Source organism: Staurois parvus, unplaced genomic scaffold (genome assembly GCF_062004578.1).
Source record: "Staurois parvus isolate SC_StPar_1 unplaced genomic scaffold, SC_StPar_1.0 ptg000466l, whole genome shotgun sequence".
Taxonomy (NCBI): domain Eukaryota; kingdom Metazoa; phylum Chordata; class Amphibia; order Anura; family Ranidae; genus Staurois; species Staurois parvus.
The window spans coordinates 1553692-1571083 of NW_028318262.1; the positions used below are offsets into that span (position 1 = coordinate 1553692).

Consider the following 17392-nt stretch of genomic DNA (forward strand, 5'->3'; position numbering starts at 1 on the left):
GCTGGTGGCCTTATCTTGAAAGGGACCCTTTCTGGATTTGCATAAGAGGTGATATTGAGGCCCACATCAAGTACATTTTTCTTCTCTCCCTCCTACCTGGCTCCAGTTGACCTAAAGGAAATTTCACTCCATAGTCTGGTTGTGTAAGTGCTCAAAAATCATTCTGCTCAGTCCTAAATAAAATCTCTGGGAGGTTGCAAGCTAACACTTAAAAAGTTTTTCACAACACCTCTGGAATGATATACAGTGAAAAACAGAAGTATTTGAACACCCTGCGATTTTGCAAGTTCTCCCACTTAGAAATCATGGAGGGGTCTGAAATTCACATTGTAGGTGCATTCCCACTCTGAGAGACAGAATTAAAAAAAAAAATTCAGGAAATCACATTGTATGATTTTTAAAGAATTTATTTGTCTTGTACTGCTGAACATAAGTATTTGAACACCTAAGAAACAGCAAGAATTCTGTCTCTAAAAGACCTGTTACTGTGCCTTTAAAAAGTCCACCTCTACTCCACTCATTAATCTAACTTAGTAACACCTGTCTGAGCTCTTTAAAGACACCTGTCCACCCCACAGTCAGTCAGATGCCAACCACTACTATGGGCAAGACCAAAGAGCTGTCAAAAGACACCAGAGACAAAATTGTGGACCTCCACAAGGCTGGAAAGGGCTACGGGGCAATTGCCAAGCAGCTTGATGAAAATAGATCAACTGTTGGAGCAATTGTTAGAAAATGGAAGAGGCTAAAGATGACTGTTAGTCACCCTTGGACTGGGGCTCCATGCAAGATGTATCGGATATAAAACCATGCAAGGCTACCCCATAATACAAATAAGAATGTGTGCACAAATTAAACAGATCATGGATAAACACACAATATAAGCATGTAAGAAATAATGTGCATCATGCAATTATAAAAGAAAATCCACTTTTTTTGAAACTGTGCAGTATTCCTCATACAGAAAATAAAGTCCCACAAGTGAAAAGTCCAAAGTGATATCACTAAAACCGTGAAATTTATTTTTTCCCTTGAATATCACATGCGTATTATATGCCAATATAGTGTGTTTATCCACAATCTAATGATTATTTTGTGCACGTTCTTAATTGTATTTTAGAGTAGCGCTGCACTGTATTATATTTGATGTTGTTTGGTTGAGGTTCAAGCTCTGAGTGTCTACCTATCAGCCGCTAATATTATTTTCCTTTTTGTTAATTCCAGATTGTCCCTGTAAAGGGTACACTGCTTCTTGTTCCACCTTCTCTAGGTGGCTCAGGCAGACCAGCATCCAAGCTTATGGTCTCGAGGATTGGGCTTCACCCATTATTCTCAAGGTGCACTTTGCTAGACCTCTGAGTGCTTCTTAGGCTTTTTGATATAAAGCAGCTGTTTCTAGATTTGCACACCGGGCTGCCTGGTCTTCTGTTAGTGGTTCTTCCCAAGTGGATGTTGTGACCCCATCTGATGCCAGCTTTGGGTCTTTCAGGCTGTTGTCTGTAAGATGCTGTCAGTACCACATTTGTTTGTTCTTTCCTCAACTGTTACCTACTATGCAGTTGGACTGTTTTTGGTCGGAAGAAAGTTAAGACTTGCACTGGCTGCCAATTCCTTTTCTTTGAATCCATTAAGGGACACAAGTCCTGCTCTTCTGTTTATGATCATGCTCTCATTACTAACTAACTTACAGTTATGTTAACCAGTGTCCAGTCCTGGCCTATAACCTAAAGGTTAAAACTTTGACACACAAAAAAAGGGGTTTTGGGGGGGGGGGGAGTACAAAAATTGTATTCTGAAATAGTAATGTTCTTTAGTACAAAAAATGAAAAGCCTAAATTACTCACAAAGAATAAAAGCCTGGTTATTTTTCTGACTCCACCTAGTATATCTTGGCTTGAAAAAAAATCTTAACGAATAAAAAATTTCATGGTCCACATACAAAACTTTTTTTTTTTTTTTAAATTGCATCTAAATAGAACCAACATGCATAAAGACTAGAAAGGCTAAAACGTCTTGGCTAAGAATTATGTTAAAATAAACCACGACCACTTCCGCCTAGTACCCTGAATTTCTCACTGATATAGATTCTCAATGGAAGGTTTCATGCACACAGGACGTTTTAAAAAAGCTGCTCCGCTTGGCAGCAGTGTTTTGGCAGAAAAAGTGTCTAATGCATTTACTACCATTTTGGCGCTTTTACAGGCATCAAGTGCTTGGGCGTTTAATTCATTTCATTGGCTAGAATAATAATTTATTCAATCATTAAAACCTTTGGATGATGTTTGAAGACCTTGGTGTGCTGACAAATATGTACACAGGGTCAGAGATAGAGCCCCCCCTTTTGATGGTGGTGAAAAGTAACAGCTGGGTATGTCTTGGCAATGTTTTAGCAACATGACAGTTGATAGCTTAAATACTTAAATGGCCACAGTTATATAGCAAGTAAATTATCAAATTGTGGTCAAAGCTGCACAGTTATATTTTCAACTACCGATCGACTTCAGTACAACCACCCTGTCGGGTTTTTAGCAATTGATTGGTGCTGCTGGCTATAGCAGGCAGCACTGATCAGTGTATTCTGAAGGCAGGATAGTCTCCTGATTGTCAGAATACAATGACACAGTGGGAAGGATTACCTTGAATGTGTGAATGGATGGATATATATACAGTTGTGTTCAAAATAATAGCAGTGTGTTGAAAAAAGTGAATAAAGCTCAAAATCCTTCTAAAAGCTTTTATTTCCATACACACAAATGCATTGGGAACACTACACATTCTATTCCAAATCAAAACATGAAGAAAAATATATCAAGTTTGTGTTGTTCCAAAAATTGAAGAAAAGTGAATATTAGACTGTTCAAAAAAATAGCAGTGTTTGTATTCTTCTTTACAAACTCAAACATTCACTATATAAACTGAAAAATGTATAAGCACTGTTTCTGAGAACTGCTGTACATCTGTGTTGCATGGAGTCAACCAACTTCTGGCACCTGTGAACAGGTATTCCAGCCCAGGATGATTGGACTACATTCCACAGTTCTTCTCTATTTCTATGTTTTGCCTCAGAAACTGCATTTTTGATGTCACCCCACAAGTTTTCTATTGGATTAAGATCCGGGGATTGGGCTGGCCACTTCATAACGTCAATCTTGTTGGTCTGGAACCAAGATGTTGCACGTTTACTGGTGTGTTTTGGGTCGTTGTCTTGTTGGAACACCCATTTGAAGGGCATTTCCTCTTCAGCATAAGGCAGCATGACCTCTTCAAGTATTCTGATGTATTCAAACTGATCCATGATCCCTGGTATGCGATAAATAGGCCCAACACCGTAGTATGAGAAACATCCCCATATCATGGTGCTTGCGCAACCATGCTTCACTGTCTTCACAGTGTACTGTGGTTTGAATTCAGTGTTTGGGGGTCGTCTGACAAACTGTCTCCGGCCACTAGAACCAAAAAGAACAATCTTACTTTCATCAGTCCACAAAATGTTGCGCCATTTCTCTTTAGACCAGTCAATGTGCTCTTTGGGAAATTGTAACCTCTTCACTACGTCTTTTTTTCAACAGTGGGACTTTGCGGGGGCTTCTTGCAGATAGCTTGGCTTCACATAGGCGTCTTCTAATTGTAACAGTACTCACAGGTAACTTTAGACCTTCTTTGATCTTCCTGGGGCTGATTGTTGGCTGAGTCCTTGCCATTTTGGCTATTCTATCCATTCGAATGGTAGTTTTTCACTTTCTTCCACATCTTTCAGGTTTTGGCTGCCATTTTAAAGCATTTGCGATCATTTTAACTGAGCAGCCTATCATTTTCTGCACTTCTTTATATGTTTTCCCCTCTCCAATCAACTTTTTAATCAAGGTACGCTGTTCTTCTGAACAATGTCTGGAATGACCCATTTTCCTCAGAATTTCAGAGAGAAATGCACTGTAACCAGCATGTACAACATTTGCTGCCTTCCTTCCTTAAATAAGGGCAATAATTGCCAACTGTTTTTCAAAGAATGAATGACCTCACTAATAGAACTCCACACTGCTATTATTTTGAACATGCCCTTTTCAATTAGTGATTCAATTACACAGAATCAGCAGCATGCATGTCATGACTGTTCGGTCTGTTGGATTTCTATTACTCTACTACACCTGCTAGCAGGGTGGATTTGATTTAAATAAAACGGATTTAAATCCCAATTTAAATCACAATTTGAATCACTAGTCAGTAAGGCTTGATTTAAATCCTAGTTTTCTACATAGACTAATTCTTGCTGGTATAACTTTAATATGCAAGTAGATGAAGATTTTTAGAATAACAACTTTTCATATTAGCTTTTTTATCCCCAGTTTAATAGGTTAATCATTCATATTTGGACAACTTTTCTGTTGTACTTAAGAAGAAGAAAAATAATCATTACCTTAATAACAATTTAAATAGATTGATTCAACTGAAACAATAACATTCCAGCATATGTTATTTGCTTAAACAAACATCCATGTTTGTTAACTATTTTGGCTAAACAAAATATATATATTTTAAGAAACTTAGACTGTCAGCCCCTTCCTCCTCACACTTAGTTTCACTTTCTTCTTGTGCAGATCTATTCCACTCCAAACAATCCGAAAAATATTGTTTCTATTCTATTCACTGAACTTCTTGAAACTTCAGCACTGAAGGGGTTGATTCTGTATTCATAGGTTTGTAGAAGTTAGGATTAAAGTCTTTTTCTTAACTCTGTTCATGTTATAACATTTCTTCTGTGAAGAAGAGGCATGTGATCTCCGCTGAGTCAAATTCAGTTTTGAGAACTGCAAAAGTAAACCAAACATCTGTGATAATATCTTGTAGGCAGAGAAACTGCCCAATAATCTTACAAAAACCTCTGGAAGAGCATGACATTGTGAATGGATTAATGGAATTTATTTACCAAAAAAATTAAACATATACAGCCTTATTCTACATAATTAAAAAACTAATCTTTATTTCATGATGGAATAACCTTTGGATGGCAATATATTTTCCTCAAAAAGCATTTTATTTAACCACTTCCCGACCGGCCATTGCATATAAACGGCCGGACGGTGGCACTGCAGGGTCGGGTGGCCGTTTATAAACGGCCTCCCCGCACCCTGCTTGTGCGCGCTCCCTGGGAGCGCGCAGCACCGCAATCCGGTGCCCGCTGTGTCCTGCGGACACAGTGAACCACCGATCGTCGGACGGGACCTCTGTACGAGGTCCCGATCATGTGATCACTGATTGGCCAATCAGTGATCACATGCAAAGTAGTAAGCAAAATGTCACTTGTGACATCATTGCTTACTACGTGTGAGATCTGTGAATGATCACAGAGGTCACATGGTACAAGGCTATTCACAACAGCCTTGTACCATGTGACAAGCTGTGACCAATCACAGCTCACTCAGTATTTCTCAATGAATGCAAGAATGCAGACAGAGAGAAAGAGAAATGATTGCTTTTACATCCTATATGGGTGTAAAAGCAATCCGTGTAGAAAAAAAAAAAAAAATCTTCATCACCCCCCACAAGTAGTACAGTGTCACCATGGTGACACTGTACTGCTAGGGTGACAGTATGTAAAAAAAAAAAAAAAATGTAAAAAAAGTTTAAAAATTATAATTTTTGGTTATAAGCTAATTTGGATTTTTTTTTTTACTAAAAAGATAACGGAATAAATTTGGGCCAAGATTTATGATGGAATATTATTTATTTGAAAAATGTTATTAAAAAAACACTTTTTTTCTAAATTTTGGGACATTTCCATTTACATAGCAAAAAAAATAAAAGTCCCAGTGGTGAATAAATACCACCAAAATAAAGCTTTATCTGTCTCAAAAAAATGGTAAAAAATTCATTTGGGTACAGTGTTGCATGACCGCGCAATTGTCATTTAAAGTGTGATAGCGCTGAAAGCTGAAAATTGCCCTGCTCAGGAAGGGGGTGAAAGTGTCAGGTCTGGAAGTGGTTAAAAAAATCCGATTTAAATAAAAAAAATCAGTTTTTGTTTTATTATTTTTTTTTTAAATCATTGATTTTTATCCATCCTGCTTGCTAGTAAACTATTTGCCATGTAGAAATATTTCTACCAAAAACAGTGATTGATCAGGTTAGTGATGTCTGACTGTTATTATTTTGAACACAACTGTATGTATGTATGTATGTATGCGTGTGTGTGTGTATATATATATATATATATATATATATATATATATATGCATATATATGCATATACATACATACAGTTGTGTTCAAAATATCAATCACTGTTTTTGGTAGAAATTATATTTCTACATGGCAAATAATTTACTAGCAGGTGTAGTAGAGTAATAGAAATCCAACAGACCGAACAGTCATGACATGCATGCTGCTGATTCTGTGTAATTGAATCACTAATTGAAAGGGGCATGTTCAAAATAATAGCAGTGTGGAGTTCTATTAGTGAGGTCATTCATTCTTTGAAAAACAGTTGGCAATTATTGCCCTTATTTAAGGAAGGAAGGCAGAAAATGTTGTACATGCTGGTCACAGTGCATTTCTCTCTGAAATTCTGAGGAAAATGGGTCGTTCCAGATATTATTCAGAAGAACAGCGTACCTTGATTAAAAGGTTGATTGGAGAGGGGAATACGTAAAGAAGTGCAGAAAATGATAGGCTGCTCAGTTAAAATGATCGCAAATGCTTTAAAATGGCAACCAAAACCTGAAAGATGTGGAAGAAAGCAAAAAACTACCATTCGAATGGATAGAAGAATAGCCAAAATGGCAAGGACTCAGCCAACAATCAACTCCAGGAAGATCAAAGAAGGTGTAAAGTTACCTGTGAGTACTGTTACAATTAGAAGACGCCTATGTGAAGCCAAGCTATCTGCAAGAAGCCCCCGCAAAGTCCCACTGTTGAAAAAAAGACGTAGTGAAGAGGTTACAATTTGCAAAGAGCACATTGACCTGTCTAAAGAGAAATGGAGCAACATTTTGTGGACTGATGAAAGTAAGATTGTTCTTTTTGGGTCTAGTGGCCGGAGACAGTTTGTCAGACGACCCCCAAACACTGAATTCAAGCCACAGTACACTGTGAAGACAGTGAAGCATGGTTGCGCAAGCATCATGATATGGGGATGTTTCTCATACTACGGTGTTGGGCCTATTTATCGCATACCAGGGATCATGGATCAGTTTGAATACATCAGAATTAGAGATGAGCGAATTATTCAAAAATTCGATTCGGCTGATTCGCCGAATTCGCGTAATAAATTCGATTCGAGGCGAATATATTCGCTGCGAATTTAACTTATAAAAAGGGTGTTTCTAGGCTTCAGAGAGCCTTTATATTAGTGCAGAACACTGTACCTTTAATTTAAATGCCCTTGGAGTCTGCTGGGGAAGAGAAATAATACTGTCAGTCAGTATGACATGCAGATGAGTGCCGTCGATCTTAGAATCACCGCACACTTCACTCATTTGGGCAGTCACGGGGCCAAAACCAGAGTGTGGAGCCACAGTGTGGCGGTGGAGGCAGCAGCAATGGGAGACCATACAGCACCCTATGACAAAATGGAACCCACCAGCAGTGTGAGGAGACCTGAAAGTGGCACATGGCAGAGTGTGGCGATGGAGAAGGCAGCAATGGGAGGCCGTAAAGGGACCCATGACACACTCTGGACCTGGCAGCAGCATGAGGAGGCGGTACAGGGGCCCATGACAGATTACGGGCCTGGCAGCAGCATGAGGAGTCGGTACGGGGGCCCATGGCAGATTACGGGCCTGGCAGCAGCATGAGGAGGCGGTACAGGGGGCCATGGCAGAGTGGCGGAGCGTAAGCAGCTAAAATTGAAGGCCATACAGAGGCCTATGTTAAAAAGTCCCCCCAGCAGCAGCGTGGGGAGACGACTATCAAGAGTCCAATGGCAGAGTGGTGGAGCAGAAGCAGCTTCAATTGAAGGCCATACACAGGCCTAGGTTAAAAAGCGGAAGCCGTCAGCAGCGTGAGCAGACGACAGAGACATATGGCGCAGGGTGGCGGTGGATGCAGCAGTATTCGGAAGCCAAACACAGGCCTCGGTTAAAAAGCGGAAGCCGTCAGCAGCGTGAGCAGACGACAGAGGCACATGGCGCAGGGTGGCGGTGGATGCAGCAGTATTCGGAAGCCATACACAGGCCTAGGTTTAAAACTGGAACCCAGCAGCGTGAGCAGACGACAAAGACGCACATGGCAGAGGATGGATCTGGCAGCAGTATGAGAAGGCGGTACAGGGGCCCGTGGCACAGTGTGGTGATGGGGGCTACAGCAACTGGATGCCAGAAAGTGGCCGATAGGGCTATATACTGCATGGAATTATAAAGTTGTAAAGACAGCGGCCTATTTGTCCCTAATAACATGTTTGGGGCATGATTCATGGCGGATTTAGTCAGTTGTGTCAGGAACTGGTGGTTTGAAATCCAGACTAATCCACGCCTGATTCATTTTCACAAACGTGAGTCTCTCCACACTTTGGGTGGACAGTCGTGTCCTCCGTGGAGTTACAATACCTCCTGCCGCACTAAACACGCGCTCCGATGCCACGCTACTGGCCGGGCATGACAGCCTTTCAAGGGCAAATTCAGCTAGTTGGGACCAAAGGTCAAGTTTCGTTGCCCAGTAGTCAAGGGGATTGTCTACCTTGGTTGGCAGGGTGCTGTCCAAGTAGGCCCAAGCCTGTTGTTTGAGGTCCTGCTCCAGGTCCACCTGATGCTGCTGCTGCTGCTGCGGCTGGTTAGTAGTTTCCTCACTGCGCTAGTGAAGAAAGCTACTCATCATCGACTGCAGACTGAGGCAGCCGCTGCTGGTGGAGCTGCCACTGCTCCTACCACCCCACCCCTCCCCTGCTGCCATGGCAGCGGAACGCGAGCGCACAGGGCCCACAGTGTCTGAGGATGGACGTTGGCGTAGAAAGGCAGAGACCAACTGACTACATAGGTGGTTTTTATAGTACTTTATTTTGGCCTCCCTCTCAGCAGGTGTGAAAAAGGCCACCATTTTTGAACGGTAGCGAGGGTCCAACAAGGTGGACAGCCAAAAGTCATCCCTCTGTCTGATGGTTATTATTCGGCTGTCGCTACGCAAGCAACCGAGCATGCTATGGGCCATTTGTGCCAAGGAATGCGAGGGACTCCCTGCCTCCATCTCCACAGCATACTGCCACGGTGCGTCTGGGTCCTCTGTCTCCTCCTCCTCCTCTACCAGATGCTCCTGCTCCTCCACTCCTGTCCGCTGAGTGGAAAAACCACCCATTTCACTCAATTCCTGAGCACCAATGTCCTCCTCTACCTCCTCCTCTTCTTCCTGTCCTGCTCCCACAGGGGTCATGTGGCGTTGAGATCTGTGCGCCACGTCTACCGCACCCTGACCAGCCATTGTTAACAGCATTTGTTCCAGGACGTGCAACAGAGGAATGACGTCGTTCATCCCATAGTCCTGCCGACTCACGAATAGCGTGGCCTCCTCAAAGGGCCTGAGCAAGCGGCAGGTGTCACGCATGAGCTGCCAATGGCTGACATCTAAGTTACACAGGGGAGTACCTTTATCCGCTTGTAACATCAGGAAATCGGTGATGGCCTTTCGCTGTTCGTAAAGGCGGTCTAACTTATGTAGGGTTGAATTCCACCTTGTTGCAACGTCGCAGATCAGGCGATGCTGTGGAATTCCGTTCTGCCGCTGCAGCTCAAGGAGGGTGTGCTTTGCGGTGTAGGAATGGCTGAAATGCATGCAAAGTTTACGTGACATGTCTTGCAGTGGGATGGTGGATTTTAGGAACCGCTTGACAACCAGATTGAACACGTGAGCCATGCATGGCGCATGGCACAACCTTCCTTGACGCAGAGCAGACACCATGTTCTTTCCGTTGTCGGTCAACATGGTTCCGATTTTCAGTTTGCGCGGAGACAGCCATCTGTCGATTTCTCTGTTCATTACACTCAGAAGTTTCTCCCCTGTGTGACTACGTTCGCCAAGGCATACCAGGTGCAGCACAGCGTGACACCGTTGCGCCCTGCACATGTGATATGCCGGTCGAGTAATGGGACTTGGCACGGGGGTGGCGGCTGAGGACACGGCGGAAGAAGAGGTGGTAGAGGCGGACATCTTTGCTGGACCAAGGATGTGCAAACGTGGAGGCAAAAGCGGCGTGACCTGTCCAAGTTGCTGGTGCGGCTGTGCCGGCACCACGTTCACCCAGTGGGCCGTAAATGACATGTACTGTCCCTGACCGTAGTTACAGCTCCACACGTCGGCGCTGCCGTGCACTTTGGCAGAGACCGACATGCTCAAAGACTGGCCCACCATCTCTTCTACATGTGAATGCAGGGCTGGCACTGCCTTTTTGGCGAAGAAATGCCTGCTTGGCACTCTCCACCGCGGCTCGGCACAAGCCATCATTTCTCGGAAAGGTGCTGAGTCCACCACTTGGAAAGGGAGGGACTGCAGCACCAGCAACTTGGACAGGAGGACGTTCAGCTTCTGCACCGTCGGGTGCGTGCTCGCAAACTGTTGTCTCTTGGAAACGGATTCCAAGAAAGACTGCTGACGGAATCCGTGAAGAGGAGTAGCAGGAGAAGGAGCATCTGAACGAGCGGAAGATGCCAACGAGCGACAACTCCCCTCAGCAGAGGTGCTGGAGCCTTGACTTGCTGATAGAGGGCGATTGACGTCGGGTGACGGAGCAAGTAACGGAGCGGGTGATGGAGCGGGGGCTGGGGCAGGCAGAACCGCCGTATCTTTATCACGGTTTTCCCAGGCCACCGAATGGCGACGCTGCATATGCTGACGCAACGCTGTAGTCCCAACATTGGCCCCCTGGCCATGCTTGACTTTCTGGCCACATAGTCGACATACGGCTACGTTAACTTCCTCGGGCGGCTTGACGAAAAATTGCCACACCGCCGAGTAGGAAACTTTGCCCCCGCTACTCCTCACTGGCTGACTGCTGCTTCCTCCGTGCACACCGGCACCACTACTGGCCGTGGTGGTAGGCTGCAGTGGAGCTGGTGCTCTACTCCGTGGCCTTTTGGCTCCACTGACACTGCTGCGACCCTGCTGCCTCCTGGGCAACCCACCGACTGTTTTGCTCGCTGGCAAGCTGGCACCCTCTTCTCCTGATGATGCGGAAGCAATAGCCTGATGACGACGAGGCTGCCAAGTGCAATCAGCCTCATCATCAATTAGGGTCTCCGCGTCACTACTAGCCCCCTCGGCTGCGTGTGGGTCAGGAGACAGACCTGTCTCTAGACCGGCTACCGAGCCACTCTCCTCGCCAGTACTTCTTCGCCTGGCTGCTGAAGAGGCGGATGTCTCCCCCCGTTCCTGACCGCCCTCTGTTAGCTCTTCCTCACTGTACAGTGGGGCTGAGCCCACAGCATGCGATACTTCGCTTGGTGAGGGAACAGCAAAGGACAGGGGCAGGTCGAGGACACTTGATTTCAGTGGGCTTGCTCCCGGGCCATGCCAACTAACGGTTGTGTCTGACGTACCCACCGACCGTTGGCTGTAGGTGTCAGAGGTGACCTGGGAAGAGGAAGACGACCGAGTCAACCAATCGATGACGGCAGGGTTGTCGGTGGAGACACGACCGCTGGATGACACCGGGAGCACTGGCCTCTGGCTGCGACTAGTGCTGCCTCGACCCCTTCCTCTGCTGCCACGTCTGCTTGCTCCTGAAACATTGCCTCCTCTGCGTGTTGTCTGACATACTCTTTAATTCAATAAGCACCCCAAAAATAAAACCGGATTTAACTCTTTGAACGTACAATAGTGGTTGTGAAGCAGAAAGTCAGTTTATTTAGCACAATCGGTCAATTGCAGCTTGCCGTTGGCTGGAAACTGTACGTTTATGTCACTGGAATGCACTAATCACCCAAAAAATATTACCGCCACCCGGCGTGTAAATGGATCTAACTCTTTGAACGTACAATAGTGGTTGTGAAGCAGAAAGTCAGTTTATTGTACACAATCGGTCAATTGCAGCTTGCCGTTGGCTGGAAACTGTACGTTTGTGTCACTGGAATGCACTAATCACCCAAAAAATATTACCGCCAGCCGGCGTCTAAATGGATTTAACTCTTTGAACGTACAATAAGTAACGATTCTGTGTCCCTGAGTAACGATTCTGTGTCCCTGAGTAACGATTCTGTGTCCCTGAGTAACGATTCTGTGGCCCTAACTCTGTCCCTCAATACACAGAGGTCTGTCTCTCTTGAATGACCGGAGGCTAATGGAGAATTCGAAGATGACCGCGATTTATAGCTCCACCATTACACAGTGCTGGCTGGCTGGCTGCTGATTGGCTAATGCGATCACATGTCATGATTCATGACTCATGAATGCATTATGGGTCAGCGCGCCTTGTCTGCGCGCCTTCCCAGAGATCCCCGCCCCATCTTCTCTGTCCATTTTCTCCTGTCGCCACACGTCGCCGCCATTTTTGGGAAAATTCGATTCGTGCATCCGAAGTTTGCTAATCTTCGGATTCGTTGCAAATCGAATTTTTCCAAATCTTCGAAACGAATTCCACTTCGTCATGTTCGATTCGCTCATCTCTAATCAGAATACTTGAAGAGGTCATGCTGCCTTATGCTGAAGAGGAAATGCCCTTGAAATGGGTGTTCCAACAAGACAACGACCCCAAACACACCAGTAAACGTGCAACATCTTGATTCCAGACCTACAAGATTGACGTTATGGAGTGGCCAGCCCAATCCCCGAATCTTAATCCAATAGAAAACTTGTGGGGTGACATCAAAAATGCAGTTTCTGAGGCAAAACCAAGAAATAGAGAAGAACTGTGGAATGTAGTCCAATCATCCTGGGCTGGAATACCTGTTCACAGGTGCCAGAAGTTGGTTGACTCCATGCAACACAGATGTACAGCAGTTCTCAGAAACAGTGCTTATGCAACTAAATATTAATTGAAGATTTTGCTTTCCTTTGAACCCCTAAACATTTTTTAGTTTATATAGTGAATATTTGAGTTTGTAAAGAAGAATACAAACACTGCTATTTTTTTGAACAATCTAATATTCACTTTTCTTCAATTTTTTTTAGAGGAACAACACAAATGTGATATATTTTTCTTCATGTTTTGATTTGGAATAGAATGTGTAGTGTTCCCAATGCATTTGTGTGTATGGAAATAAAAGCTATTAGAAGAGTTTAATATAATTTTTCTTTCAAAAATGCCCAGGCCGATTTTCAGCTTTCATCGCTCACACTTTGAGTGACAATACAACACTGTACCTTTATGAAATATTTATCATTTTATTTGTTCACAACAGTAGCTATCTTTTGATGGCATTTAATCACCACTGAGCTTTTTATTTTATGTGCTATAAATGAAAAAATGCCAAAAAGCTTGGAAAAAAAAATGTTTTTCTTCGTTTCTGTTATAAAAATTTTGCAAATAAGTAACTTCATAAATTTTGAGCATAATTTATACTGCTACATTGCTTTGGTAAAAATAACCCAAATCTGTGTATATTTAGTCTGTGTGAAAGTTATGCAGGCCATACATGGGTTGAATTCCAAACAAATTTTCTTTAGAAAATCAGAAATTTTGTGCGTTTTGTAAACCGATGGTGCCACCATTGATTTAGAAATTCAAACAACCAAGCCTTCAATTTCACCTCATGTTGTTACAGAAAAGAATTTTCATGGCCAATAATTTTTCTTTTCTTTCTAGGTCACAGCTCATGCTTATTTCTTGTTTATCTTTCTCGCACGATTCTCCCATCATTGATACAAAATTTGTTGATTTTTCAAAAAATTTCCAATATGCCATATCACTCAAATACGATGGTCACATTAAAATCGGCTGTTTCTGTGACCCACTAATGTTGCGAAATTAGAACGCAAATTCTTAGAAAAGATTTTCAAAAGAAAATTCTTTCGGTATTCGACCCATGTATGGCCGGCATTTAGTAAATTGGCGGGGGGTTTTCAGACGAAAAAAAAATCGGCCGATTTTCGCACTGTTAGTGGGTTAATTGGTAGGCCGTTTTTAATTTTTTTTTGCCCAGTTTTTTTATCGGTCATGTTGGAAAAATCGCGGGCGATTTTGACGATCGGACGATTTTCCCGGCAATGATGGGCAAATCGGCCGATCGTTTTACGGATAAAAAATCTTCGCATGAGCCGTGACCTGCAAGGGACAGAAGTTATGGGGTGAACTTTATGATTTAGATGGCAGATTTTTTTTTTTTTTTTTTTTAAATAGTTTGTGGTAACGTCGGCCGAACGAATGACCGATTTTTATATATTTTTTTTTTACCGAAAAATCACCCGATGTTCCACCCGTCTATGGCCTGCATTAGTCTACAAGCTATGGTACCAATCATTGAAAATTGTTCACACCTGATCACAGCTGATATACTGACAGCCTCATTTCTGGATACACTGACAAACCAGGACAGTACAAATGACCCCTTTTTGGAAAGTATTCCAAAGTATTTAGTAAGGGCATGGTGAGTTTTTTGAAGTTGTCATTTTTTCCCCCCACAATTCTTTAAAAAATAAAGTACTTTTATTTAATTTTTTTTTTAACAAAAACTTCATATTAAGTTATTTTTCACACATGGCATAGGCATGCTTGCATCTACACCCCAATATGGGGGTACCTCCTGAGTATAGGGATACCACATGTGTGAGACTTTTTTTCTGTATTTTTACCAAAAGTTACTTAGAACCCCCAAACATTGCATATTTTTTTTAGCAGAGGCCTTATAGTATAAAATGGTGGGTTTTGCTATTTTTTTTTATGTCATGCAGTATTTGCGTAGCGGTTTTTCAAATGCAATTTTTTGGGAAAACATACTTTAAATAATTTTAATGCACTTAAACACAATATAATCCCTCCATTTTTGGTAAATCATAAAGTGTGGTGTTGCACCGAGTAAATGGATACTAAACATGTCATGCTTTAAAATTGTGCACGCTTATGGAATGGTGCCAAACTTTATAAGCCTTTACAGATTAGCAATTTAGAGTTAGAGGAGGTCTGGTGCTAGAATCATTGCTCTCGCTCTGACATTCGTGGCGATACCTCGTGTGGCGTGATCACTGTTTACATATGCGTATCAGACCAATGCTTTCGTTTGCTTTTGCATGTGAGCAAGAGGGGACGGGTACTTTAATTTTTTTTTTTATTTGTTTTTTGCACTGGTACACTGTGACAGATGTTGACATGTGGACAGAGACAAATGGGGCTTGGTGCACTGGCGTGGGATGGCTGCAGATCTGTGTACTTGATAAATAAAATAATCAGCTACAGACGTGGTGTCAACATTCAGAGATTACTGTGATTGGACACAGTCATCACGTGATCGGGAGGGCCAATCAGAGAGCCCATATCCCAATCCGTAATGTGCTGTGTCCGAGGGATACAGCCGTCACAGAATCGTGCTGCTGTGTGGCCTCAGGGCCGCACGCAGGCATATGTTCTGAGAGACCTACAGGAACGTCTATTTAGAACGGGGAGGCCGTTTATGTACATTGGCCAGGTGGGAGATGGTTAAGGAACCAGAGATTAGGCAGCTGCTGCTCCTTCATGGCCTAATGACCAGGCTTTATTGGTCAACTGCAGTCAGAGAAATATTACCAAGCTTCATGTGCTTTCTGGTAGGGTTCTGTAAACCTTAGGATTGTCTAGACAAAATATAAATCTTTAGATTAATCATCTCCTATACATGTATTTTTAGTTGTGAAAAATCTGGTAATATTTGGTCTCTGTGAAATGTCCACCTGTATTTATCAGAAATGTGAATTGAAGCAACACATCACTGCTAAATGGTCCAGATACGACTTTATTCCAGTAAAGATGGACAATCAAGAGTAGTCAACACGTTATAGGGTTAAAAAAAAAGCCACTATCTGAGTTTAAAGGTACTTCTATTTTATTCCACCTGGCCTTTAACTTAATCTTAAGTTAACCTTGTATGTCTGGCACCATCTCTCCACTTTCCTTAGCAATCTGTATTTAGCATACAGCTTATTGAACGTTTGCTGCAGAGGTCTGATTGAAAGTTCTACATCAGGCCTGTTGATCAATTCTAGGGCATCCCAGTTCAAATCTCAATGAAAGTAGGAAAGACCTCGTTGAATGGTTTTATTAGGAAATATGCCTACTTTTTCAGCTTTATCATTTGTGTATTCTAACTGCTGTTTTAACTCCTTCCCATTCTTATTGCAATTTGACGGCCGGGTGGGAACCTTATTATTCTGTGAGGACATCATGCTGCGCTCTGGCACATTCTGTCACGGGTGTGTCCATGGGACATGGCCAATGACAGATCACTACACCAGCCCGCTGCCAGTGTCATGTTATCGCTGTGACCAATCGGAGCAGATCACATGACAGTTGTAAACAATGAATGGCTTCCCTTCATGCCATTCATTGCTTACAAACTGTGCTGCGAACTGTGATTGGTAACAGTGGTCACATGTCCAGACTGAGCCAAGCACAGCCCATCTATAGCATGTCATCAGCTATGGCCAATCATTGATCACAACAAAAACTACTGAATGAATCAGTTTCATTCAATAAAAATGCTTGCTTAAACCAATTGGTTGGTATAAGCAATCATTGCAAAAAAAAAAATCCCTATCACTTGCCCAGAGTAGTACAATGTTACTATGGTAACATTGTATTGCTCTGGTCACGGAGTAAAGAAAAAAAAATCAAGTCATCTTAAATGAAAAAAAAAAAAAGTAAAAACATTTTTTTTTTTTTTTTAACACTCTGTTGCCAGTCCCTGATCACTGCCGCACCATTTATGACGACGTTGCACTGCATTGGTGACAGAACTCGTCATGCCTCTTACTAAACACCTCAGACTGTCTACTTTCCGAATAGCGGTCATTTTGGGGGTATTTGTATTGTCCTAGCATTTCTGGGCCTCAAGCAATTAGATCAGCCAGCAAGCTTTATCAATTTTTAAATATATACCATAGATTGTGGACTTCATAACTTTCCTACCAACTAAATAATAAACACTGATTTGGGTTATTTTCACCAAAGACCTTTAGTAGAATACATTTTGGCCTAAATTTGAGTAGAAAGAATATTTGCAAAATGTTATAACAGAAATGAAGAAAAAAACACTTTCTCCCCCCCCCCCCCCCAAATCAAATTCTTTTTTAGTTTATGGCGCAGAAAATAAATCTCTATTTGTTTGGAAAGATGAAAATTTCATATGGGTATAGTGTTGCATGAACGTACAATTATTTAAAGTGCGACAGTGCTGAAAGGTGAAAATTGAAGGTGAAGGGGATAAAAGTGCTCAGTAGGCAAGTGGGTAAGGACAAATTTCTTCCTTAACGCTCAGTAAAGCATTTCAGTATGTTTTGTCTCATGTCT

General features: G+C 42.6%; 1 protein-coding gene across 2 annotated transcripts in view; it reads left to right on the forward strand.

The window, feature by feature from the left end:
* Nucleotides 1-17392, forward strand: part of TNPO1 (transportin 1) — a 217033-nt gene that overhangs the window by 125135 nt on the left and 74506 nt on the right. The gene's annotated exons all lie outside the window — the stretch shown is intronic.